Source organism: Herpailurus yagouaroundi, unplaced genomic scaffold (genome assembly GCF_014898765.1).
Source record: "Herpailurus yagouaroundi ecotype Mexico unplaced genomic scaffold, PumYag 428, whole genome shotgun sequence".
Classification (NCBI taxonomy): domain Eukaryota; kingdom Metazoa; phylum Chordata; class Mammalia; order Carnivora; family Felidae; genus Herpailurus; species Herpailurus yagouaroundi.
Window position 1 is genome coordinate 3,995,005 of NW_024412645.1, and position 20,909 is coordinate 4,015,913.

The 20,909-nt window shown below is 56.4% G+C and overlaps 1 long non-coding RNA gene across 1 annotated transcript; it reads right to left on the reverse strand.

Annotated features, from left to right (window-relative positions):
* Positions 1–9,460: 9,460 nt before the first annotated feature.
* Positions 9,461–11,217, reverse strand: LOC121022642 (uncharacterized). The gene is made up of 2 exons (XR_005787033.1): positions 10,581–11,217; positions 9,461–9,815 (listed from the first exon to the last, which is right to left on the reverse strand). It is a non-coding gene; the product is annotated as an uncharacterized LOC121022642 (long non-coding RNA).
* Between the last annotated feature and the right edge of the window lie 9,692 nt (positions 11,218–20,909).

The following is a 20,909-nucleotide window of genomic DNA, read 5'->3' on the forward strand; positions in this document are numbered from 1 at the left end:
GGGAGAGACGACTGTTGGTGCTAATGTGTCTTTAGCAATCCCCCCCACCCTGCCTCTTGCTCAGCTCCCTTTGTGACAAAGAAGCCCAGAATCTTCCGCAGGCAATGCTGTGTAGCTAGACTTTAGTGGCAGTTGTATCAAGAAGGAGCCATTTGAGCCGAGCTCAGGGGAGTCACTGGGAGTTTGACAGGGAACTGGGAGGAACGTTCTGCTCTGCGGGCGGAGGGAGCCGTCGGCACATGGCCTGGAGCCGCGGGGAAGCAAAGCCTCTACCTGGGAGAGAGGAAAACCATTTGATGTGCCTGAGACTGCAGGGTGTGGGTGACAAAGTGGGGCGGGGTCTCGCGAGGGAAGGACCCTTGTGCCGTATGAAAGGGCTCGGGATTTATTCTGTGGGCGGTGGGAGTCATGGCAGAGCTTTGAGCAGGAGCAGGGGTTTTGGAGGTAGTGAGACCGCAGACAGATTCTACGGGTGCTCTGGACTTCACGCCTCCCGCTTTCAGGCCGCTGGTGGGAGAGGCTGTGTCCCCGCCTTCCTCCCAGGCGGGGGGGCACTGAGGTGGCAGGGTTCCTCTTGTTCCGGGCTTTGTCCTGCTCTGATCCTATGGGTTCAGACTTTGAAGGCACCGGCTGCCCCTTTGGCCGGGGGCCGGTCATCCCCTCGGCATTGGTGGCTGTGCTCTGGTCCCCGGGGAAGGTGGAGAAGCCTTTCCACAGCCCTCGGCCCTTTCGTGCCAAACCCTGGCCCGTGTGAGACGCGTGTGGAGGAATTTGGTGCATATGGATCCAATTTCTTTTGGAACATACAGAGAATGACTCTGGACAAAGGCAGGCTGCCTTGGCCGTACCTAAAATATGTGGGCAATTGCTTCTGAGATGTTTGACAACTGAGACGCAGCGGAACGGGACCGGCAGCACTGGGGCTGTGGCGGCCTGTCCAGGTGCCAGCAACCAAATACCACGGCTCATCCCGTGAGCATGCCAGGGACACGTGGACAGGGACCAAGATTCAGGGGAATTTGGCCAGGCTGGGCGAGGTGCTGAGCAGGGCTGCCTGGGCGCGAGAGGCCCTTCCCTGTGGGAGACACAGGATCACACAGTGTTGGGAATGAGGTTTTATCTTCCTGCTGTGTGACCTGGGTGAGTCTCTTTCCCTTGCTCGGACTTAGGGGATTCTATCCGCTCAATGGCACAAGCAGACCCTGGAGAGTAGGGCTGAGCAGAGCCAAAGCAGACCTATTGGGTTTATCCAGACTCCCTTCCCTTCCAGACACCTGTTCTTGCTTTTCTCAACATATGTTTCTGAATGGGGCTGCCAGTCATAATATCCCACCCCCGGACTGCAGTGATTGGTTTAAAGATGGGCATGTGACTCACACTGGGCCAATCAGATCCCTTCCCTGGGATTTCTGCTCTTGGGCAGGATGGAGACAGCTCCTTTTCCTCCATAGAGAAGAGCCCTGAGCTGTCGGGGGTGGGGGTGGGGGTGGGATGTCCGCGGCTCTGAAGAGAGGCTGGTCTGAGAGAAAGAAGGTGTCCGGTAAAGAGAGAAGCAGGTGAAGACAAAGGAAATGTCCAGGTGAGGTTGGCATCCTCGCACCTACCCGCCTCACAGAAGTTTTGGTGACGAGAGCCGAGAACTTCTCCTGTTTTGCTTAAGCTAATTAGACTTCCGTTTCTGTCTCATACGACTAAAGCGGTTTTGATAAATGCAAGCCTTTCCTGGCTTCCAAGGCACCTCCATGGTTCATTAACCTCATTGTTTCTTAGAGTTGCTCTCTAGATGGGTATTAATATTCCTATTTACAGATATTAATAATCATAATCACCCCCACTTCTGAAGAGCTCAGTGCCGTGCCAGCCACCGCGCTAAGCCTGTCGTAGGAATTATTTTATTGTATCCTACAGTGCCCTCGGAGGCGGTGTTTAGTGTGATCCCCATTTTACAGATAAGGAAATGGAGATGCAGAGCGGCCAGGGGGCTCCCTCCAGGTCCCGCAGCTGGCAAATGGTGGAGCCAGAATGTCTATGCTATGCTGCTGGTGCACACAAATCCAATACTGTGGGGTGGGTGGTGCTAGGGTGAAGGAAAAGGCCTCAGTTCCTCTCCAACCCTTCTCTTATCTACGCTTATTATTATTATTATTATTTTCGTGTTTTATTTGTTTTTGAGAGAGACAGAGAGCATGGGAGGAGCAGAGAGAGAGGAAGACACAGAATCCGAAGCAGCTCCAGGCTTCGAGCTGTCAGCACAGAGCCTGACGCAGGGCTTGAACCCACAAACCGTGAGATCATGACCTGAGCCAAAGCCGGACGCTTAGCCGACTGAGCTCCCCCAGGCGCCCCTCCTATCTATGCCGCTTAATAATGCGGCTTTGCCACTCGTTCCCTGGAAAGTGGAGTCTCTCTCCAGGCCCTGAAGCCGGGCTCTGCCCTGTGACTTGTGTTAGCCAATAGAACGTGGCACAAAAGGGCACCATGGCAGGCCCGCCCTGGGCTTTCAAGGGGGGTTGCTGTCTCCACTCTGTCCCGAACCCTTGCCCAGCTGCCACAGGGAAGAAGCCTGGGCTAGCCTGCTGGAGGATGGGGGGGCACACGGAACGGAGTGGAGTCGCTGAGACCGGCCTAGATCAGCCAACGGCAGTCGAGCCCCGGATACGAGAGTGAACCCAGCCAAGAGGAGCCGAACTACCTGAGCAACCACTCCGGATGTGGGAGCACTCAATCAGGGCTTGGCACTGGATGCCTCTGAGGTTATGTCATTATTTCGCCGTGCAGGTTCACTGCGACAGAGAACAGGCAACGCCAGTGTGGGGAGAAGGGGAGAGTGTCTTCCCTGAGCCATGTCTGGCTGCGCCCCCTTTGCTGGCGCACGAGACACCGTCTTCGTCCACTGCCCCCCCCAACGGCCACACTTTCTGCGGCTGAGGTGTGACACAGGCTTCTAGAACTGCTTAAGTGCCTGCAATTAATCGCAGGGCTGACTCGGAAGGCTGGTCCTGCCTGCTCACCCCGCCTGCCCACCCCACTCAGAGTGGGGTTTGTAAGGGTTGAGTAATTGTATTGTTTATCGCACTAAATGGAACATTAATCAAGCAGCTCGAAGGCACCCAGGCTGTCCCCGCGGGCCATGCTCTCTGCCGAGAGCCGAGGTGGGAAGTGGACCTGCGTGGACGACATTGGGGGATCCGGCTCCAGCCTCCCAGACGCTGCGGCCCCCCCCCCCGGCCCCCCCGTGCATCCCTGGTCTCCCTGGTCGTGGGTCCCATTTTACAGATGTGGAAACCGAGGCCCAGAGAGGTTGTTAAATCAATTGCTCAGGGTCACCCAGCAAGGAGAGGAGAGGGAGAAGGCTTGAATCTAGGCACACCGGTGTGGCGAGCCAGGCTTTGAGCGATACCTCTTCAGCCTCCCCTGGATCACAGCTGCCCCCCCTCCCCACGATGATGGCTGCAGGAACTTCTTTCCCCACACTCGCTGAGCCCCAAGAGGAGAGAAGCGAAGCTGGCAGATGTCCCTGAATGCCGAGATGCTTTGCATAAGGCACAGCAGAGGACTCCTGAGTGCAGGACGCCAGGAAATCTGCACGAGGGTGCCCCGATCCGGCTCAGGGTGACGAGGAGGGGGTGGCCCCCCGCCGGCGCAGCTCTGCGAGGTGCCGGTGACTTTCCACCTCTCTCCTGTGGGTGGGTGGGTGCGTGAGTGGGGACGTCTCTCTTCCCTGCACCTCGTGACAAGGCGGCTATTTTTAAACTCCTCTTTTTAAAGTTAAAACATGTTCCTGTCAAAGCCACCACGTGATGCTCAAGCAGTCGGGGCCAGGGAGAAGCCTCCGGCTGACGTCAGAGCACCCAGGCTGGCAGTTTGGGGGGGGGGCTCTGGTGAGTCACCCCTCTTCTGAACATCTATCTCATGCTGTGTTCCTGGGAGCTGTCATGTTGGGAGTTTCGTAGACACAGGGACAGTGGCCCCGGCTAGAAATGACCAGCCACCCTGTCCCCTGTCCCCCAACCAGAGAGAGCCCCAGGCGTTCTTTCTCCACCTGCTCTGAGCACCAAGGGCCGGTGGTCCCAGAATGACCGAATCCCCTCCAGTCCAGCCACCCCCGCCCCCTCCAACCCCAGCCCTGCCAATCCACGGCCATAATACCATGGCCAGAGTGCTCCTTCTGAAGATGGGATGTGATCCCAGTTCTCTCCCCTGCTCGAAACCCTTCCATGGTTCTGCTCCCCATTGTCTGTAAAATAAAGTCCCTCCCACCTCCCACCCCCCCCCTTCCTGCCCTACCCCTGCCATCCTGCCAGCTTCAGCTTATCCACTTCCTGCTCACGTTCCGTCCCCAAGCTACCCTGTACTCTGGGCTTTCGTGCATGCTGATCCCTCCACCTAGACCACCCTTCCCCCACCCTCCTTCACCTGACCCTCCTTTACCTGTTTTGTTTTGTTTTTTTTAAATTTTTTTTTCAACGTTTATTTATTTTTGGGACAGAGAGAGACAGAGCATGAACGGGGGAGGGGCAGAGAGAGAGGGAGACACAGAATCGGAAACAGGCTCCAGGCTCTGAGCCATCAGCCCAGAGCCCGACGCGGGGCTCGAACTCACGGACCGCGAGATCGTGACCTGGCTGAAGTCGGACGCTTAACCGACTGCGCCACCCAGGCGCCCCTCCTTTACCTGTTTTAAACATCACCTCCAACGAGGGGCACCCGGTGGTTCGGTCAGTTACGCATCTGACTCTTGGTTTCAGCTCAGGTCATGATCTCATGGTTTGTGGCATCGAGCCCTGCGTTAGGCTCCACACTGAGAGCGTGGAGCCTGCTTGGGATTCTCTCACTCTCTGTCTCTCTGCCCCTCCCCCACTTGCATGCGCGCTCTCTCTCTCTCTCTCTCTCAAAATAAGTAAATAAACATTAGAAAAACCCCACAAACCCACATCACCTCCAATGAGAACCAGGAGATGGGATGGGGGATGGGGCTAGGATAAGCAACCTGGGTCGTGAGGATTATCGTGGAGGAGAATCAGAGACTCAGGAGGCCCATAAAACAAGACGATGGGCCCAGGGATGAGGAACGGGTGGACCAGCTAGATGATGGATGAGGTTTCCTCGTTGCCTAGATGGGACTTGGGGAGAAGCTTACCTGGGGGTTTTCAGACAGTTTCTTGGGAATTTGGGGTCCTGAGAACATGGAGGCCACAGCAGGGCCCTCGCTCACTTTGTCCCCTCCACCTCCGCCTTTCAAAGATCTTCCCTAGAAGATTTTATCAGAAAAAAATGCTTTGCAGCTAAAAAAGAAAAAAAGAAAAGAGGACGAAAGCCCTAAGTTTTGAAGTCAGACTGCCCGTGTCCAAATCTCTGCTCAGCCACTTGGCCGTGTGACTTTGGGCGGATTATTTAACCTCTTCTGAACCTCATTTTCCTAATCTGTGAAATGGGGATAGTGATATCCGTACCTACCTCGCGGTTGTTTTGAAGAACGCGACAGACCGTATTTTCCAAAGATGGTCGTGACAAGGTCTTTCGTCCGTTGTGCCCTGGTAGGAGCTCACCACTCCCTCATCAAAAGGTAGAGTCTAAATCCTCTCACCTTGAACCTGGGTGGGCATGTGCGACTGCCTGGACCGACAGGGAACAGTGCGGGTGACGTTGTGACTCCCAAGGCTAGGTGGTAAAAATGCCACGCACTTGCGAGTGGTTCTCTTGGGACACTCCTTCCTGGAACCCCGGCCACCGCGTTCCGAGGAACCTTGGGCAGCCCATGGCTAGGAACGTGGTTAGGGTTAGGGTTAGGCGAGGGTTAGATCTAGGGTTAGGCTGGGAGACCCCAGCCGATCTCCCAACCAGGACCGATCTGTCAGGGGAGCGAATGGACCAAGTTGACCCTCTGCTCAGTCGTGGTTCTGCCTCAGCTGATGCTGGGAGGCGCAGAGGTGAGCCATCTCTGCTGAGCCCCTACCCCAAATTTTGGGGTGATCTGTTACATGGTAGGAGATTGCCAGAACAAGACCTGGGTGCGATTTTGCGCACGGGCGGCTTGGCCCAGGACCGCGTGCATCGTAAGCTCCTTTTACACAAGAGGAACCCGAGCACAGAGACGGTGGTGGGTTGGCTCAAGGTCACACAGCTACTGGGCGTGATTTCCATCTATTCTTTCTGCTTCTTCTCCGCATGGGGCTGGTGAGAACACAAGTATTGGTTTCTGAGCCCAACCTGGGGCTGGGCTCTCATGTCTCTTGCCTAAGTCTTACACCCATAGCTCAGGACAGGGTTTATCCGTCAGCCTTGGTTACCTGCACACAGGTTTGCCGCAAGCCGCTTCCGCGTCCCTCCCGCCTTCGTTGGCTGCCCTGGGGGGCGGGGGGAGGTGGGGCCGAGCGGCCCAGCTGGGCATTGGCAAGTGAAGGGCCCCGGAGGTGGGGAGGGGGCATCTCCTGGCACCGGCCCCTGCTTCCTGTCTGCCCGCGGCTCGTACTCCCAAGCGAGAGTTGCTATGAGAAAGGCTCTAGGCGATCTTTCCTCTGAGCATTAATAATACTGTTAATTAAGCGGCCAAGAGAAGACCACGGCTGGCGCCAAAGAGACGACAATGGTCTGAAAAGGGAACAGAGAGCCACATCAACAGCTTCCCATGCGGGGCTTTCAAAAGAGCAGCTGTAGGGAGCAGGCGGGCGGAGAAGAGAGCGATCACGGCGCGGATGGGCCGGGAAGCACTGGGGTGAGCCCGTGCCAGCTGCCCAGCTGTGCTCCTCCCTGGCACCCCCGCCCTGCCCAGCTGGATGAGGGCTGCTCTGGAGCTTCTGGAGCGGCTGGGTAAAGCGGGCAGCCAGAGGGTACCAGCTGGCCCAGAGACTCCTCCCGAGAACCCCTGTTCCCATTCCTTCATCCACAACATAGGCAGGTTGAACTTCAATCCATTTCTTCTCAGTTGTCGACCTCGACTGGAGGTGGCTGCCTGGGATGCTGACTTGAGAATCTGGAAGCCAACTCGCTGCTCTCTGGAAAAAGCATGCTGGGATTGATTAGTGATGTCTGCCACGGGTGTGGGATTAGCAACTGGGGGTATGGGTGCCATCCATGGATTGGATCTCCAAGGTCCGGTCATTTACCTCATAAACGGTTAATAAAACACCCCTGAAGTGCCAGTTAAGTGCAAGTTCTCCTTCTTCTTCCCCTTTTCATCTATAAAATGGGTGCCCAGGGAACAGGATGTTCTTTGCCTCCGGGCTACCGAGATGAAGAAAGTAGGAAGAGCTTTCTTTACGTAGGAAGAGCTCAGGCAGAGGATATGTCCAGGGTGAAAAAGAAGGCTTGGTATCTGCATATCAGTTTATTTTTTAAATGTTTAGTTATTTTGAGAGAGGGAGGGAGGGAGAGAGAGAGAGAACGCGGGAAGGGGGAGAGAAAGAGGACAGACAGAATCCCAAGCAGGCTCCGTGATGTCAGTGCAGAGCCGGTGTGGGGCTCGAACCCACGAACTGTGAGATCACAACCTGAGCGGAAATCCAGAGTTGGACTCTTAACGACTGGGGCACCCAGGCACCCCACTGCGTATCACTTTATTTTTTTTTTTTTTATTTAAAAAAAATTTTTTTTTTTCAACATTTATTTATTTTTGGGACAGAGAGAGACAGAGCATGAACGGGCGAGGGGCAGAGAGAGAGGGAGACACAGAATCGGAAACAGGCTCCAGGCTCCGAGCCATCAGCCCAGAGCCCGACGCGGGGCTCGAACTCACGGAGCGCGAGATCGTGACCTGGCTGACGTCGGACGCTCAACCGACTGCGCCACCCAGGCGCCCCGCATATCACTTTAAACCAGGAGTTGGCCAGCTCCAACCCGCGGGCCAAGAAATAAAGTTTTATTGGAACACAGCCACGCCCATTCATTTGGGTATCAGTCTGTGGCTGCGTTTGTGCTACAAGCAACAGAGACCTTGCAGCCGGCAAAGTATCTATTCCCTTTACCGAGGAATATTGCTTTCTGCTGCTTTATCCTTTTCCAGGCACCGTCCCAGTCACCCCTGCACGTAGTTTTCATGCCAACCCTCTGAGTCTGGCAGGGCACATGCTATCCAGCCCCGCTTTCCAGAGGAGGAATTTACGGCCTGGTCCTAAGAGGCAAGGCCTTGAGCTTGAGATCTTTTCCCTGGGCCTCCTTTCCCACCCTGCCTTGGATCTCCCCCCGCCCCCCCCCACCCCCCCTGGAATCTGTTGTGTCATCCTGCCCCCAAGACCACTCACTTGAAGGGCTCTAACGGCCTCCAGGATTTCTCCTTCTACGTTGCCCTACGGTGTCGGAGACATTTCTCTTGAACCCCAATCCAGTCAGGCCAGCCAGCCCTTGCTCCTAGCCCTTCCATGGCTCCCTAGTGCCCCAGTTAAAACCTGCACTCCTTAGCGAGGTCTGTTAGGCCCTGATGTACTTGGAGCGTCCCCATTTCTCTCCTTCCCTCCTTTCCTCCTCCTGCCTGGAGCGGGAGCTTCTCTCCACCCCTCTTCCCCTCATCTGTTAAGGCTCAACTCAGCTCACAAACAGCCCCCAGGAAGCCTTCTCTGTTCCCTCCGCATGCGGAACCATGGCTCCCCCACACTCCTTCCTGGGACTGCTTGCTGACCTGCCCGTCTTTTCCTTTTAGACTCAGCCCTGAGTGAAGGCAGGGCTCTGTGCTACTCACCACGGGACCCCCCGGCATCCTCGCATCCAGCAGGCATACACTAAATGCACTCATAGCCCGACTACCCCCGCAGATTGGGGCGTGCCCTCAGCTCTCGGTCCCTAGCACCCACTGTTGGCGCGATGGAGACGTGTCAGCACCCGAATACCTCTGAGGTTCCCTATCCACCTTCTCCCCACCCCGAGGCTGTCCCAGGGCCTGAATGTCTGGAAGCTGTGAATTTGCCAGGCAGAGATCATGGCAGCTCTGGGCCTCATTATTTTCAGCATCTGTCTTGTCCCCTGAGTGTCTTCAGGGGGGGAAGAAGAACAGCTTGATGGGAAAATGCTCTGACAGACGTTCCGTCATTAACACATTTTGCTCATGCCCTGAACGGGGCCCCACGATGCACTGTGAAGCATTTGTAATCGGCAGAAAGAGGGATGGCAGTAATTCTACAATGTTTTCAGGGGCGTGGGAGTGAAAGGAGAAAGGAACTAACATTGCCAAGCACCTACTGTCTACCAGACTCTATGTTGCTAATAACAGCCACTATTTGTATCATACTTATTATGTGCTAGGCACCAAAAAGCTCAAGGCCACCTTCAGGCATAGCTGGATCCAGGTGCTCAAATAATGTCATTAGGACTTGGCTTCTCCTGACTCTGCTTTCGTCTTCAAGCAGGCTCTATTTACAGGACTCTGGGCAGTTCCAGAGCTATCTTATTCTCTCAGAACTGTAGCAGAAACTCCCTCACCCCCACCCCCAAACACACAAACACAAATAACCCCATGAACAGACCAAAATAACTCTTTCCCAACAGCTCAAGCACAAGTTCCAGAGCTCATTATCACTGATTGCACTTGGGTTACATGCACGTTCCTGAACCAATCATGAGACCAGGGAGTGGCGTTCTTCGACTGGCCACGCCTGGGTCCTGTGCCCTTGAGACAGCTGGGGGAAGGGTTCTCTCTCAAACTTCACCGACTGCAGGAGGCGGGAGGATGGTCCCCGAGGAAGAATCAGTGTGCAGATCCCGGAAGAGAGGATGGGTGGTGGGCAGGCAGGTGTCCATCCCAGCGGCCTGTGAACCCCGTATTCACGTTACCGATGAGGAAACTGTGTCACAAAGAGGTAAGTGACCTGTCCCGGCTCACAAGGCTGATAAATGACAGAACCACGGTCCGAGCTCAGCGCTTGAGGACTGACTTAGAAAAGCCTTGCGGAGCAATAAACTTCTCTCTCCCCTCCCCCACAGTTTTAGAGCACCTGCTACGGTGCTAGGCTCTGGGGATGACAAAGGTGGATGGTATCCATACGACCTCTGCACTGGTAGAGCTGGGATTCGAGCAGATCAGTTTCTTGGCTCCCAGATCTCGCTCATGCTCCGCCCCTACCTGGAACACGTACCCCCTCCGCCCCTCCCCGCTTTTGTCCTGTGTGATAATCCTTTTCCTGTCCTTCCGGGTCTAGTAGAAGGGACGCCATCCTGTGCAAGCCTGCCCTGCCGGCTGAGGCCGGACCTCCCCACTCCTTGCCTGGACCCTTCACCCCGTCTCCCCCCGTGAGAGCACATGAGGTCTGTCCCTTCGGGGATGGGGCTGGGGTGCTCCAGCCTTTGGCTCCTGGTGCTCCTGGCTGCTTGCAGGAACCTGGGAAAGACTGGCTAAGTCGAACCCACCCCGGAGAGCGACCTATGTGTCCTGCTCTGCTCTGCGAAGCTGCCTCATGACGAGCTCAGGCTGGACACCTGCCCTCACGAGGGAGAATAACACAGATCGTATCTCCGTTCTGTGTTGAATGGAGGGGCTCAGTCGTTGCTAGTTGCCCCCAGAGGCCTGAGAGCCCTGCCTGCCAGAGAAGATGGAGAGGCTGCCCCATTCACTAATTCCTGCACTCACTCACCAACATTTATCAAGTGCCTACCGTGTGCCAGGCAGTGGCGGTGGCAGTGGCCAGGCGGGGCAGGCCCTGGCCCAACCAGGAGCCCACAGACTCCCGGGAGAGACGAAGTTCATGACGTGAGCATACGGTGCTTCAAAAGCGAGACATGTGGAGGGACGAGAGTGTGTATCAGGGAAGGCTTCCCTGAGGAGGCGGCGGCTGAGAGGTGAACTAGGGAAAGAGCATAAGGGACAAGCATTCTGGAAGGAGGGAACAGCATGTGCAAAGGGCCCGAGGGGAGAGGAGGTGTAAGCCTCCTGACAGGTTGAACGGGACATAGGCTGAGGGTGCTAGCCATGGGAAGGAGGGGGTAATGGGGCCACAGGGAACCACTGAAGGCTTCCAATTTGGGTTTGGAAAGATGGCTGCGTGGAGAAAAGCCCGGGTGGGGGGCAGCCAGACAGGAAGGCAGCTGTACCCTCCAGATGGAGAAGAGGGTGGCTGGAGGGAGGGACGAGGCAGCAGGACAGGGAGAAGGAGCTGAGAGATTCAAGACAAGTTTCCGAGGTAAAGAGGCAGGAGCGCAGGTGCGGCTAGTCCCCGTGTGGCAGGGTGCCGATCTTGACCCCTGCCTGACCTGGGGCCCGGGGGACAGAGCAGGCACAGGGCGGTGGGGGGCGGGGGGGGGGAGGTGTCCCTCACAGTGGCCTCACTTCCTCCCTCCCAACGTCGCCCTCTCGCGGGCATCCTCACACACCCTCTCACGCGCGCCTTAATTCTCCCCCGTCCCTGCAGCCGCGAGGACACTCGGTCCCTGCATCAGCCGGCGTGCGCTGGGTCAGGCGGCTGTAACAAACACCCCCAACACCCCGACCGCCGGGCAACAGACGTTTCACGCACACGCACGCTGTCTCGCCTGCTCACCCCTACGTCCCCCCGCGCACATGGACACGGTCATAGGGGGCTGGATTATACCGCAGCCCCAGCAGCCCTGCGCCCCAGCACCGCAGCACAACAGCAGCAGCTGGTTCCCGCCCCCCGACCGCGCTCGGTCTCCAGCACGCGTGGGCGTGGCCTCTGCTCCCCCTCCCCCTCCCCCCGTAGCTGGCAGCGAGGACTGTCTCTTCCCGCGGTGGTGGCGGAGGATAAGGGAGCACCATAGCCTGGCTCTTCGAGCTCCGCCCCAAAGGGAACACAGGGCATCTTCACAGTCTCTTGTCCGCAACAAAGCACGCGGTCACCAGGACTGCGGGGAAGTGTCATCCTTCCGGGGGGGAGGGTGGGGGTGGAGGAGGGTGGGGAGGGGGGGTCTACGCCTAATAGTGCGGCGGTGTGTGCGCACATGGGCACCGAGAGGAGCGCGCGTGCTCCCACCGATTCCCGCTCTCAGCACCTGCTCACCTTCCCCCCCCATGCCCATCCCTCACACCTCCTTTTTTTTTTAAATAATAATTTCATTGTTTTAAGTTTATTTATCTTGTGAGAGACAGAGACAGCATGAGTGGGGGAGGGGCAGAGAGAGAGAGAGAGAGAGAGAGAGAGAATCCCAAGCAGGCTCCGCACTGTCAGCGCAGAGCCCGACCCGGGGCTCCAACAGGAAACCGTGAGATCCCGAGCTGAGCGGAAACCGAGTCCGAGGCTTAACTGCCTGACCATCTGGGCGCCCTCTGCTTGCACCTCCTCACCCTCTTCCAGCCGTGTGCACCTGCGCTCAGCGCTGTCCCTCCCTCCCGTGAACACGACCCCTCCTGCGGCTGGCATTTGCACGCTCGCTTTCTCACCGCCCCCCATGCTCACACACACACACGCGCACACACACACACACACTTCCTTTCACACATATGCTCACACTCAGCCCGGCCCCCACCCATCTCCACCACTCACCACATCGCGCTCTCAGACGCGAGTGTTCACACCCACAGCTTCCAGAATGCACCCTCTGCTCACGGCACTGCACGCGCTTGCACACGTGTACCCACAGCCACATCTGCACACGCGCGTGCCTGCACACACACCTCTCACACTCTGCTGCTCGCATACAACAGTACGCACGGAAATCGGGTCGTTTGAGCGGCGCCTGAGCGGCTCAGTCGGGTAAATGTCAGATTCTTGGTGACAACTCGGGTCATGATCTCGCGGTCATGAGATTGAGCCCCGCATGGGGCCCCACGCTCAGCAGGGAGCCGGCTTGGGATTCTCTCTCTCCCTCTTCCTCTCTGCCCCTCCCCTGCTCGTGCTCTCTCTCTCTCTCTCTCAACATAAATAAGTAAACTTAAAAAAAAAAAAAAAGAAATCAGGTCACTTTCTTCCTCCCAAGTGAAGCGGCCTCATGGCACCCTGCCCTCTGGGTCTTGGTGTCCCTACTCTGTCCCGCTTGAGCCAGCCAGCCGCCCCTCAAAGATGACCAGGTGGGTCTGTGTGAAGCCTCGCTCCGGGACAAGTCCCCAGAGGCTCACCCCCGCCCCCCACCGGCACCCAAGCCTTGTCACCTCCCCGCGCACCCCTCCCCGGGAGCCTGGATGCTGTGATGCCTCCGTAATTGGCAGCCCGGGGCCGATCGATCGGCCTCTGTGTACACGGGCCACGGGAAACATAATTAACAGTGTTTGGGATCTGTTAATTGCACCGGTTAGGAATTCCAAACAACCTAATTTGGAACTTCACTTCCAAGTGCATCTTTGCCTGGATTGAGCTCCAGGAGACTGAACAGAGCGGCAGAGGGCAACTTATGCAAAGCGGGAGCCCGCAAACCCAGGCCCGGGCTGCAGCCTGGCAGAGAGAAGGCCTGTGTGTCACCACAGGAAGGGTAGAGGGCGCCGAGGCCAGGGGAAGAGAGACTCCTCTCTTCCAGGGAGTCTTCCCGGATTGTGCCAGCCCCCTTCAGCAGCCTCTGCCATCTTCCCTCGCCCCAGTTCGGCTTGTGTGGCCTCCTGCCTCGGTGGTTGGAGGTTATTCGGCGTGGGTTTGCATGCCTTCTCTTGTGGTCAGAGGCCTTATTATCATTATTGTCATTGCTTTCATTTACCTCTGTCTTCAATCTAGTCAAGGCTCCAGGACAGGGGGGTTTGTGTGTTGACCTCTGCGAAATAGGGTTTCCTTGGTCCTCAACGTTTTAAAAGCTCAGCTCGGAGGAAATAAAAAAATCGGATCCGTCTGGCTGTCTTAACGGCACTAGGAAACCTTATCACTGAAAGTGTCTGGAGCTTCTTAACCTCTGACACGGGCAGCTCTAATTTAAAAAAAAAAAAAAAGCGGGGGGAGGGGCGCTCGGTTGAACTTCGGACTTCGGCTCAGGTCAGGAACTGGCAGTTGTGAGCTCCAGCCCTCGTCAGGGTTTGGATTCTGTGTCTCCCTCAGTCTCTGCCCCTCTCCGGCTGGCAGTCTGTCTCTCTCTCAAAAATAAGAAACCATGAAAACAATTAAAAAGATTAAAAAAAAAATTGAAAAATTAAAAAGACAAAAAAAAAAAAAACCCATTAAAAAACATGCCCCCAATAAAAAAGACATTAAAAATAAAAGGAAGGAAAGTCTGCAAGAGGTTTGGGGCCACCTCACAGGTGCACGGGGCTTGCACGGGCTGTGCTGCGACCGCGCTTTCCGCCAGCGCTTCTCAGACGTGACTGTGCTCACACATCCCTCGGTGGGGGCGGCTGCTGACATGTGGGTCTGCGTGCAGTGCGGGGCCCCGGGTCCCTGCGCCTGTAACCCATTCGGTGGATGTGCCAGTGCTACTGCTCCAGGCTCGACACGTGCCAGGCTGCTGGCACCCAGAATGGGCACACGACCCGCCACAGTTTAACCAGCCACGGAACCCTTGGGCAGGGACCCGGGCCTCTGTGCCTAGTTCCGGAAGCAGCTGCGGTCCCGGGCCTTCAGCGGGGCTCCCACGGGGGCCCCCGTTCTCTGCCACCCCCTGTTTTACGGGCTCTCCGAGGGCGGCTCCGGCGTGGAGGGGCGTCAGCGGGTGGGTTTAATGTGCCCGGGCGAGTCTCACAGCACGGGTGCCGGCAGCCGTAATTCACCCACTAAATTATGGCCATAAATTTCCTCAAAGAGATGGGTCCCCAGGCAGGTGGGTGGGTTGAGGCTGGTATCATTGAGCAGAGTTCAGTCTTCTGTCCTAATTAAACAGGGGCCTGAAGGTGGTGGGACGGGCAACAGGGGTGGGCTCCCGTGTGTGTGTGTGTGTGTGCGCACGCGTGCGTGCGCATCTAGAGTAGGGAGATCCAGAACCCTCTGCTCAGAGTATCAATCCTCACCCCGCTTGTAGTGGGTGCAATGGTGGTGCCCCCGAAAGAGGTCCCTAGATCCTGCGAATGTAACTGTTTGGAAAAAGAGTCTTTGCAGATGTAATTAAGTTAGGGATCCTGAGATGAGATCCACTTGGGTTAAGATGGCCCTTAAAGCCGATGGCAGGTGTCCTCGGAAACAGAAGGAGAGATGCCACAGAGGAGGAGGTCATGTGAAGGCAGAGGCAGAGGCTGGAGGGACAGAGTCACACACGGAGGAAGGCCTGGGGACCTCCAGAAGCTGGAGGAGGCCAGGAAGCGCCCCCCCCCCCCCCCCCCTTTGGCCCCGCTGACACCTTGATTTTAGACTTCTGGCTTTTAGAACTGTAAAAGAAGACATGTCTGCTGTTTTCAGACTCCAAGTTGGTAGTCATTCGTTACAGCAGCCACAGGAAACAAGTCTGCTGCCCCGTGGCTTTGGGAATGTCCCTCAGCCTCTCTGAGCCTCAGTCTCCTTCTCTGGCAGCTTGGGCTCAGGTCATGCCCTCCTCTTAGGCTACGGACGAGGCGCGGTTTGGCAGAGCCTGTAAAATGCTCGTCCCGGCCTATGACTGACGTGGCCTGGGCGAGGCCTGCGGAGAGGGGTCACTAGCCGTGGGACGCGTCAGCTGAGACTGAGCTTAGGAAGGGCCCTTGTAAACTGTGGAGTGAGGGGCTGTTGTTCAGGGGCGAGCAGACCGTGCAGCTGGCGGCAGCCGCGCGCCCCAAGAGAGCCCCTCGGCCAGGGCCGCCCCCACATCTACCGTTCACCTTGCAACTCACGACTTTCCTCGGCTTCACGGCCACCCGTGCTCACATGTATTTGGCGCTTTTCTTTATATCGACGCGTCCTTTTAACTTAAAGGTGCGCATTTTAAAAGGACACGTTATATTGCTATCGTAAACGAGAAGTGCGTTTCACTTGCCCTAAATAGTCGGTGCCCTTAAACCAAAATGCAGGGAAAACAGAACGGAGCAGTTTTGTGAGAACCCAGCCAGGCGCTGTAGTCCTGGAGGGCTCCGAGCCCGGGGTCTGCGTGTCGTCTGTCACAAAGGGACAGAGCCAAAGGGGAGGCACCAGACAGAGACTTTGTTTTCTCCTCCTCCTTCTTCTTTTCCCTCTCCTTCTTTATACCCAGAGACTTTCTTCTTGTTAAGTAATCAGAAAGTGATCAGGAAGGAGGTAATGCCTTCATTAAGTATTCCATTTTTCTTTTTTTTTTTAACGTTTTTTTTTTATTATTTTTTTATTTTTGAGACAGAGAGAGACAGAGCATGAATGGGGCAGGGGCAGAGAGAGAGGGAGACACAGAATCAGAAACAGGCTCCAGGCTCTGAGCCATCAGCCCAGAGCCCGACGCGGGGCTCGAACTCATGGACCGTGAGATCGTGACCTGGCTGAAGTCGGACGCTTTAACCGACTGAGCCACCCAGGCGCCCCGAGTATTCCATTTTTCAAAAGTTTATTTATTTTGAGAGAGAGAGAGCACACGGGAGGGGCAGAGAGAGAGGGAGAGAGAGAGAATCCCAAGCAGGTTTGGGCCCAGAGAATCGGACGCCTAAGCGGATCTCGGTGAAGGTCCACGTGATGTTCTGGTACTCCTCCGGCCTGCTCCCCACAACCACACCCTGGGGTGCTTGCTTTCCCTACAACGTGAAGGACGGTGTCTCATGTGAAGGTGATGGCAAATACACCTGCTGCTTCCAGATAGCGTCTCTAGCCAGCACCCTCTCCCCGGCCCCCCTGGGTACCAATCTGGCTGCAAAACGGAACCCTCTGGGGACGTGGCGTTCAACCACAGAGACTCTTCGAGGGGGAAGAAGGTTCTTGCAACCCCATTTCAGACCGTCCATCTACACCGAGGAGAAAGTCTCAACTCTATGCTGATGCACCTTTTACGCCTTTCTAGTCCCGGCTGACCCCCACCCCCCCTCTCCAACAGAGACAAGGCGGGCTGCAGGCTCAGAGCTAGGCAAGCAGTAGTTCTGGTTGTCTGGGATTTGGTGACAAGCTTTTGTTTTGTTTCATCGTGTTTGTTTTTATTTCCTTTTCAGGGCTGGTTCCACTGCTTTTCCAGTTTTCTGTAATGATGATATAAAATATCCTTGCAAAGTGAATTTTTCAAAGCGCGTCAGTTTGAAGACAGCATAATGTAGAGACGCTGTTCGTTCCGATGCCACAGGGATAAAGCAGGACTCAGGAAGATGAGCCCTGAGTTTAGGAGCCGCTGTCCCGGGCGGTGGGGAGCCAGTGCAGGTCTGTGAGCAGGGGAGGGACGGCCCATGACTGTCTCCTCGGAGGTGCCGGGCACCCGGAGTCAGGCCCAGGCCTCTCCTGAGTCCATGAGGCCCCAGGCCCTGAACTTCCACGGTGATGGAAAAATATAGAGAGACAATAAGGCAGTGAACCATGGTGGAGGGTTTATGAGGCGGCCATGCTCGAATGGTTGAAAGTTAGGGAAAATGTATTTATTACAACACTTTTCATGGGCAAGTTATCATTTTGTCAAACTTTATTAGAGGGACTAATTAATGGGTTGTAAAAAGTACTAGTGCGTGGCCAGAGAAAGAGCTGGTCCCGGGGACATTGGCAGCCCCAGGATTTATGACCCCTTGGTTCCCCATTTATTAATGCAGAGAAGGCACGTGGAGTGGGTTATATATGGGCTGGTGCAGAGCTGTCTCCCCTCTGGGGAGGCTGGTGGGCCTGGGAGGGGATGCAGGCAGGGGTCCCTCAGCCACTGCCGACTGGGGAAAATGGCGAGGCAGGTGGAGAAGGGCAGGGGCCCGGGTGAGGAAGGGGACACCGGCTGTGTGACCTTGGACGCCACTTTCCCCTCCGAGCTTTCGGTTCCTCGTCTATGCATCTTACGGCAGATGTGAGGAGCCTGGAGGCTCTCGAGGAGGAACCTGTCTTACAAACTGTCAAGTGCTTTGCAATGGGAGACCAGCCGCTGAAGGGTGGGGTGGCCAAATGGTGAAGGTCAGATGGCAGACGCGGAAAATGACCTTGACGGAGCCTCACTGCGGGGCAGGGGCCGCGCAATTCCTTCTCACTCCTCTCCCCCAATCCAGGATCCTCCCTCGGCCCTTTGCATGGCGGCGTCTTCTCATCTAAGCTCTCAGCTCAGGGACCTCTTCCTCCAGGCAGTCCCCGCTGACTGTACATTTACCATACTCTCTGCACGGTGCTCAGCTCATTTCCCCCCCCCCCCGGCAATCTTGACTTACTTAGTGATTGGCTGTCTCCCCCACATGGTAATAGAGAAGGGACTGGGTACCGCCCTGTCCCTGAGGATCAGTGGGTGTTTGCTGAGAGGATGGGGGGGATCCGACCAGCGGGCATAAAGCCTGGGAGGTGGGACCATGAGGGCACACGCGAAGAGGTGCCAGAGAGCCACTCTCTGGGCAGCAAACACAGTAGGCACTCAATAATTGCAGGTCACTGGGTGACAGCGTGGATTTGCACCTCGTCCTGACCCACCTCAGGCAGAAGGAGGGGCCAACTAGGGCTCAGCCTCCTGGTACAAGCCTCCTCTGTCCAGGCCGCGAGTTATGGGGGCGGCTCAGCTGGGCTCCCCAGGGGAGGAGCCCTCGGACCCTTGCTGGAGGCACCAAGGGGCCTTGATGAGAACCCACGTCTTTATTTGCTATTTCCCAAAGGCCTCCTCGCTGCACCCAGAGAACAAGCGGTCCCAACGCGGGGGTGTAGAAGGGTGTCCCCGGGCTACAGTGTCTGACAGAGGTGGGTTCAAGTCCTGTGAAACCTTGGGCACATCACGCAACACTCAGCCTCAGTTTCCCCATCTGTAGAGTGGGGATGCTAGAGGTGCATACCTCACTGGGCTAGGGTGGGGATTTTTTTTTCCAACGTTTATTTATTTTTGGGACAGAGAGAGACAGAGCATGAACGGGGGAGGGGCAGAGAGAGAGAGGGAGACACAGAATGGGAAACAGGCTCCAGGCTCTGAGCCATCAGCCCAGAGCCTGACGCGGGGCTCGAACTCACGGACCGCGAGATCATGACCTGGCTGAAGTCGGACGCTTAACCGACTGCGCCACCCAGGCGCCCCTAGGGTGGGGATTTAAGGTGATGTGTGGGAGGCTCCTGGTACCAGGAGACCCCTTTCCCCAGGACCTGGGGGTGCCCTGCCTTGTTCTGTGTCAGCCTTGCCGAGGACAGGAGGCGAGAGCCTCGGCTACCCTTGGGTTCAGCTTTCTGTGCCGAGCCTCGTGACTCCTGTGAGGACAGCTGGCCCTTGGCTGGGCACAAAGTTCTCCTTTTGGTCTCTTGACCGGTGTGGTATGAGGTCAGCGAGTGTTAGCCTGGCAGGGACCGCTCCGTAGGGTCGGGGGAGGACAAGGGAGGAAGGTGGCTGTGAGCGGACCATGACCCATGGTCTGTGCTTCTAATTGTTGCTTTCTCCCCCCACCCTAGGCCGAGGTCCGCACTGCTCTGGCCTCCCAGGCTGCTGTGAGGGGCAGCCACTTGCTTCTCCTGACCTGTGCGCCTTCCGTGTGGAGTTCCACACGCCTAGCTCCCCACAAGCCTGGGAGGCTGAAACGATGATCCCATTCTCCAGCTGAGGAAACTGAGGCCCAGGAGTTTAAAGTGCATGGACCAAAGGGACTGTCGGTACTGGGTGCTGGCGGACTGTGAGGGCATGAGACCCCAGAGTCCACCCCGGAGGATCTCCCTGTCCGATGGGGGAGTGTCATCCCCAGAATGACAGATGAGGATCCGAGTCAGGCTCAACACTGACGAGCTTCCCAGAGAAGGGGACATTTTAGCTGGGTATGGAGCACGGATTTGCCAGGGACAGAAAGAGGGGAATGGTGTTCCACACGGCCAGGCCAGCAGGTGCAAAGGTACAGAGGATGGAGAGGAACCGTGGGCTGGTTTGGTGAGGCTGGAATTAGGAAGCAAAGGTGGAATGTGGAAGGAGGAGAGGCTGGCCAGATCAGCAGGCGCCAAGCCACAAGAAGCCCTGGAGGGCAGGCCCAGGTGTGCGGCAGATAGAAGTCTGATGGAGGAATCAACAGCCACGCCACTGACTCACTGCTGCATGAGATCATCCCAGAATGAGTGCGCCGACCTGCACCGGCTTGGACAGCTTCAACTCCTTCCCAGCTCTGTGGGTGAATCTAATTCCCAGCGAGGAGGAAGCCCAGACAACTCACGCCATCGACCCCGGGGGCACCCAGCTGGGAGAAGAACAGGGGCCCCTGCGATTCCCAAGTCATTACTCACCAGCAGATGGCTGGGGATCCTTCCCCAGAAGGCCTTTAAAGTGGGATCGCCCTCTCCCTCTGGCCAACCAAGCTTCATTGTGGCGCATACTGAGAAGGCTTGGTCAATGGCAAGGAGCACCATTGTTAGGAGGTGAAGTCCAGTGTCAAACTGACCCAAAGAAAGATGAGGTGTTTGCTGGAATGAGCCAGAACTCCCCCTGGAAGTATGTAAGAGAACTGGGACAGGGCGGGGCGCAGTCCACGCAAATGGCGACCAGATACGAGGAGAGACGGCCATGGGTTCTTTGTTATGCCGTGTTGTGGTTCTCACCGCCATCCCTGACTTGTTTAGTGTCGTGTCTAGTGATTTAATCGTTTTGACAGGGTGGCCAAGGATTCTAATTTTTGAGAATGTGCCAGGAACATTCAAGAGTTGGGAGCAGCTGCCCAAAGGAAGGGGAGGCAGGGTTTTTTTTGGGGGGGAAAGCCCAGATGTCTGCGAATGCCAAGGCGAGGAAACACCTGTTTCGAGCTCCTCTGAGGGTGGGTTCCGATTTTGCTCAAAACTTTCCCCGGGCTTCTTTTGGTCTTTATTTACTATTATTTTGTTTAATGTTTCTTTATTTATTTTGAGAGAGAGAGAGAGAGAGAGAGAGAGAGTGAGTGGAGGAAGGACAGAGAGGGAGACACAGAATCAGAAGCAGGCTCCAGGCTCTGAGCTGTCAGCACAGAGCCCGGCGCGGGGCTCGAACTCACGAACCGCGAGATCATGACCTGAGCCGAAGTGAGATGCTCAACGGACTGAACCACCCAGGGGTCCCGACACCCTCCTTACTCTTTCTGCCCATTTCATTTTATGCCGGATCCTCAG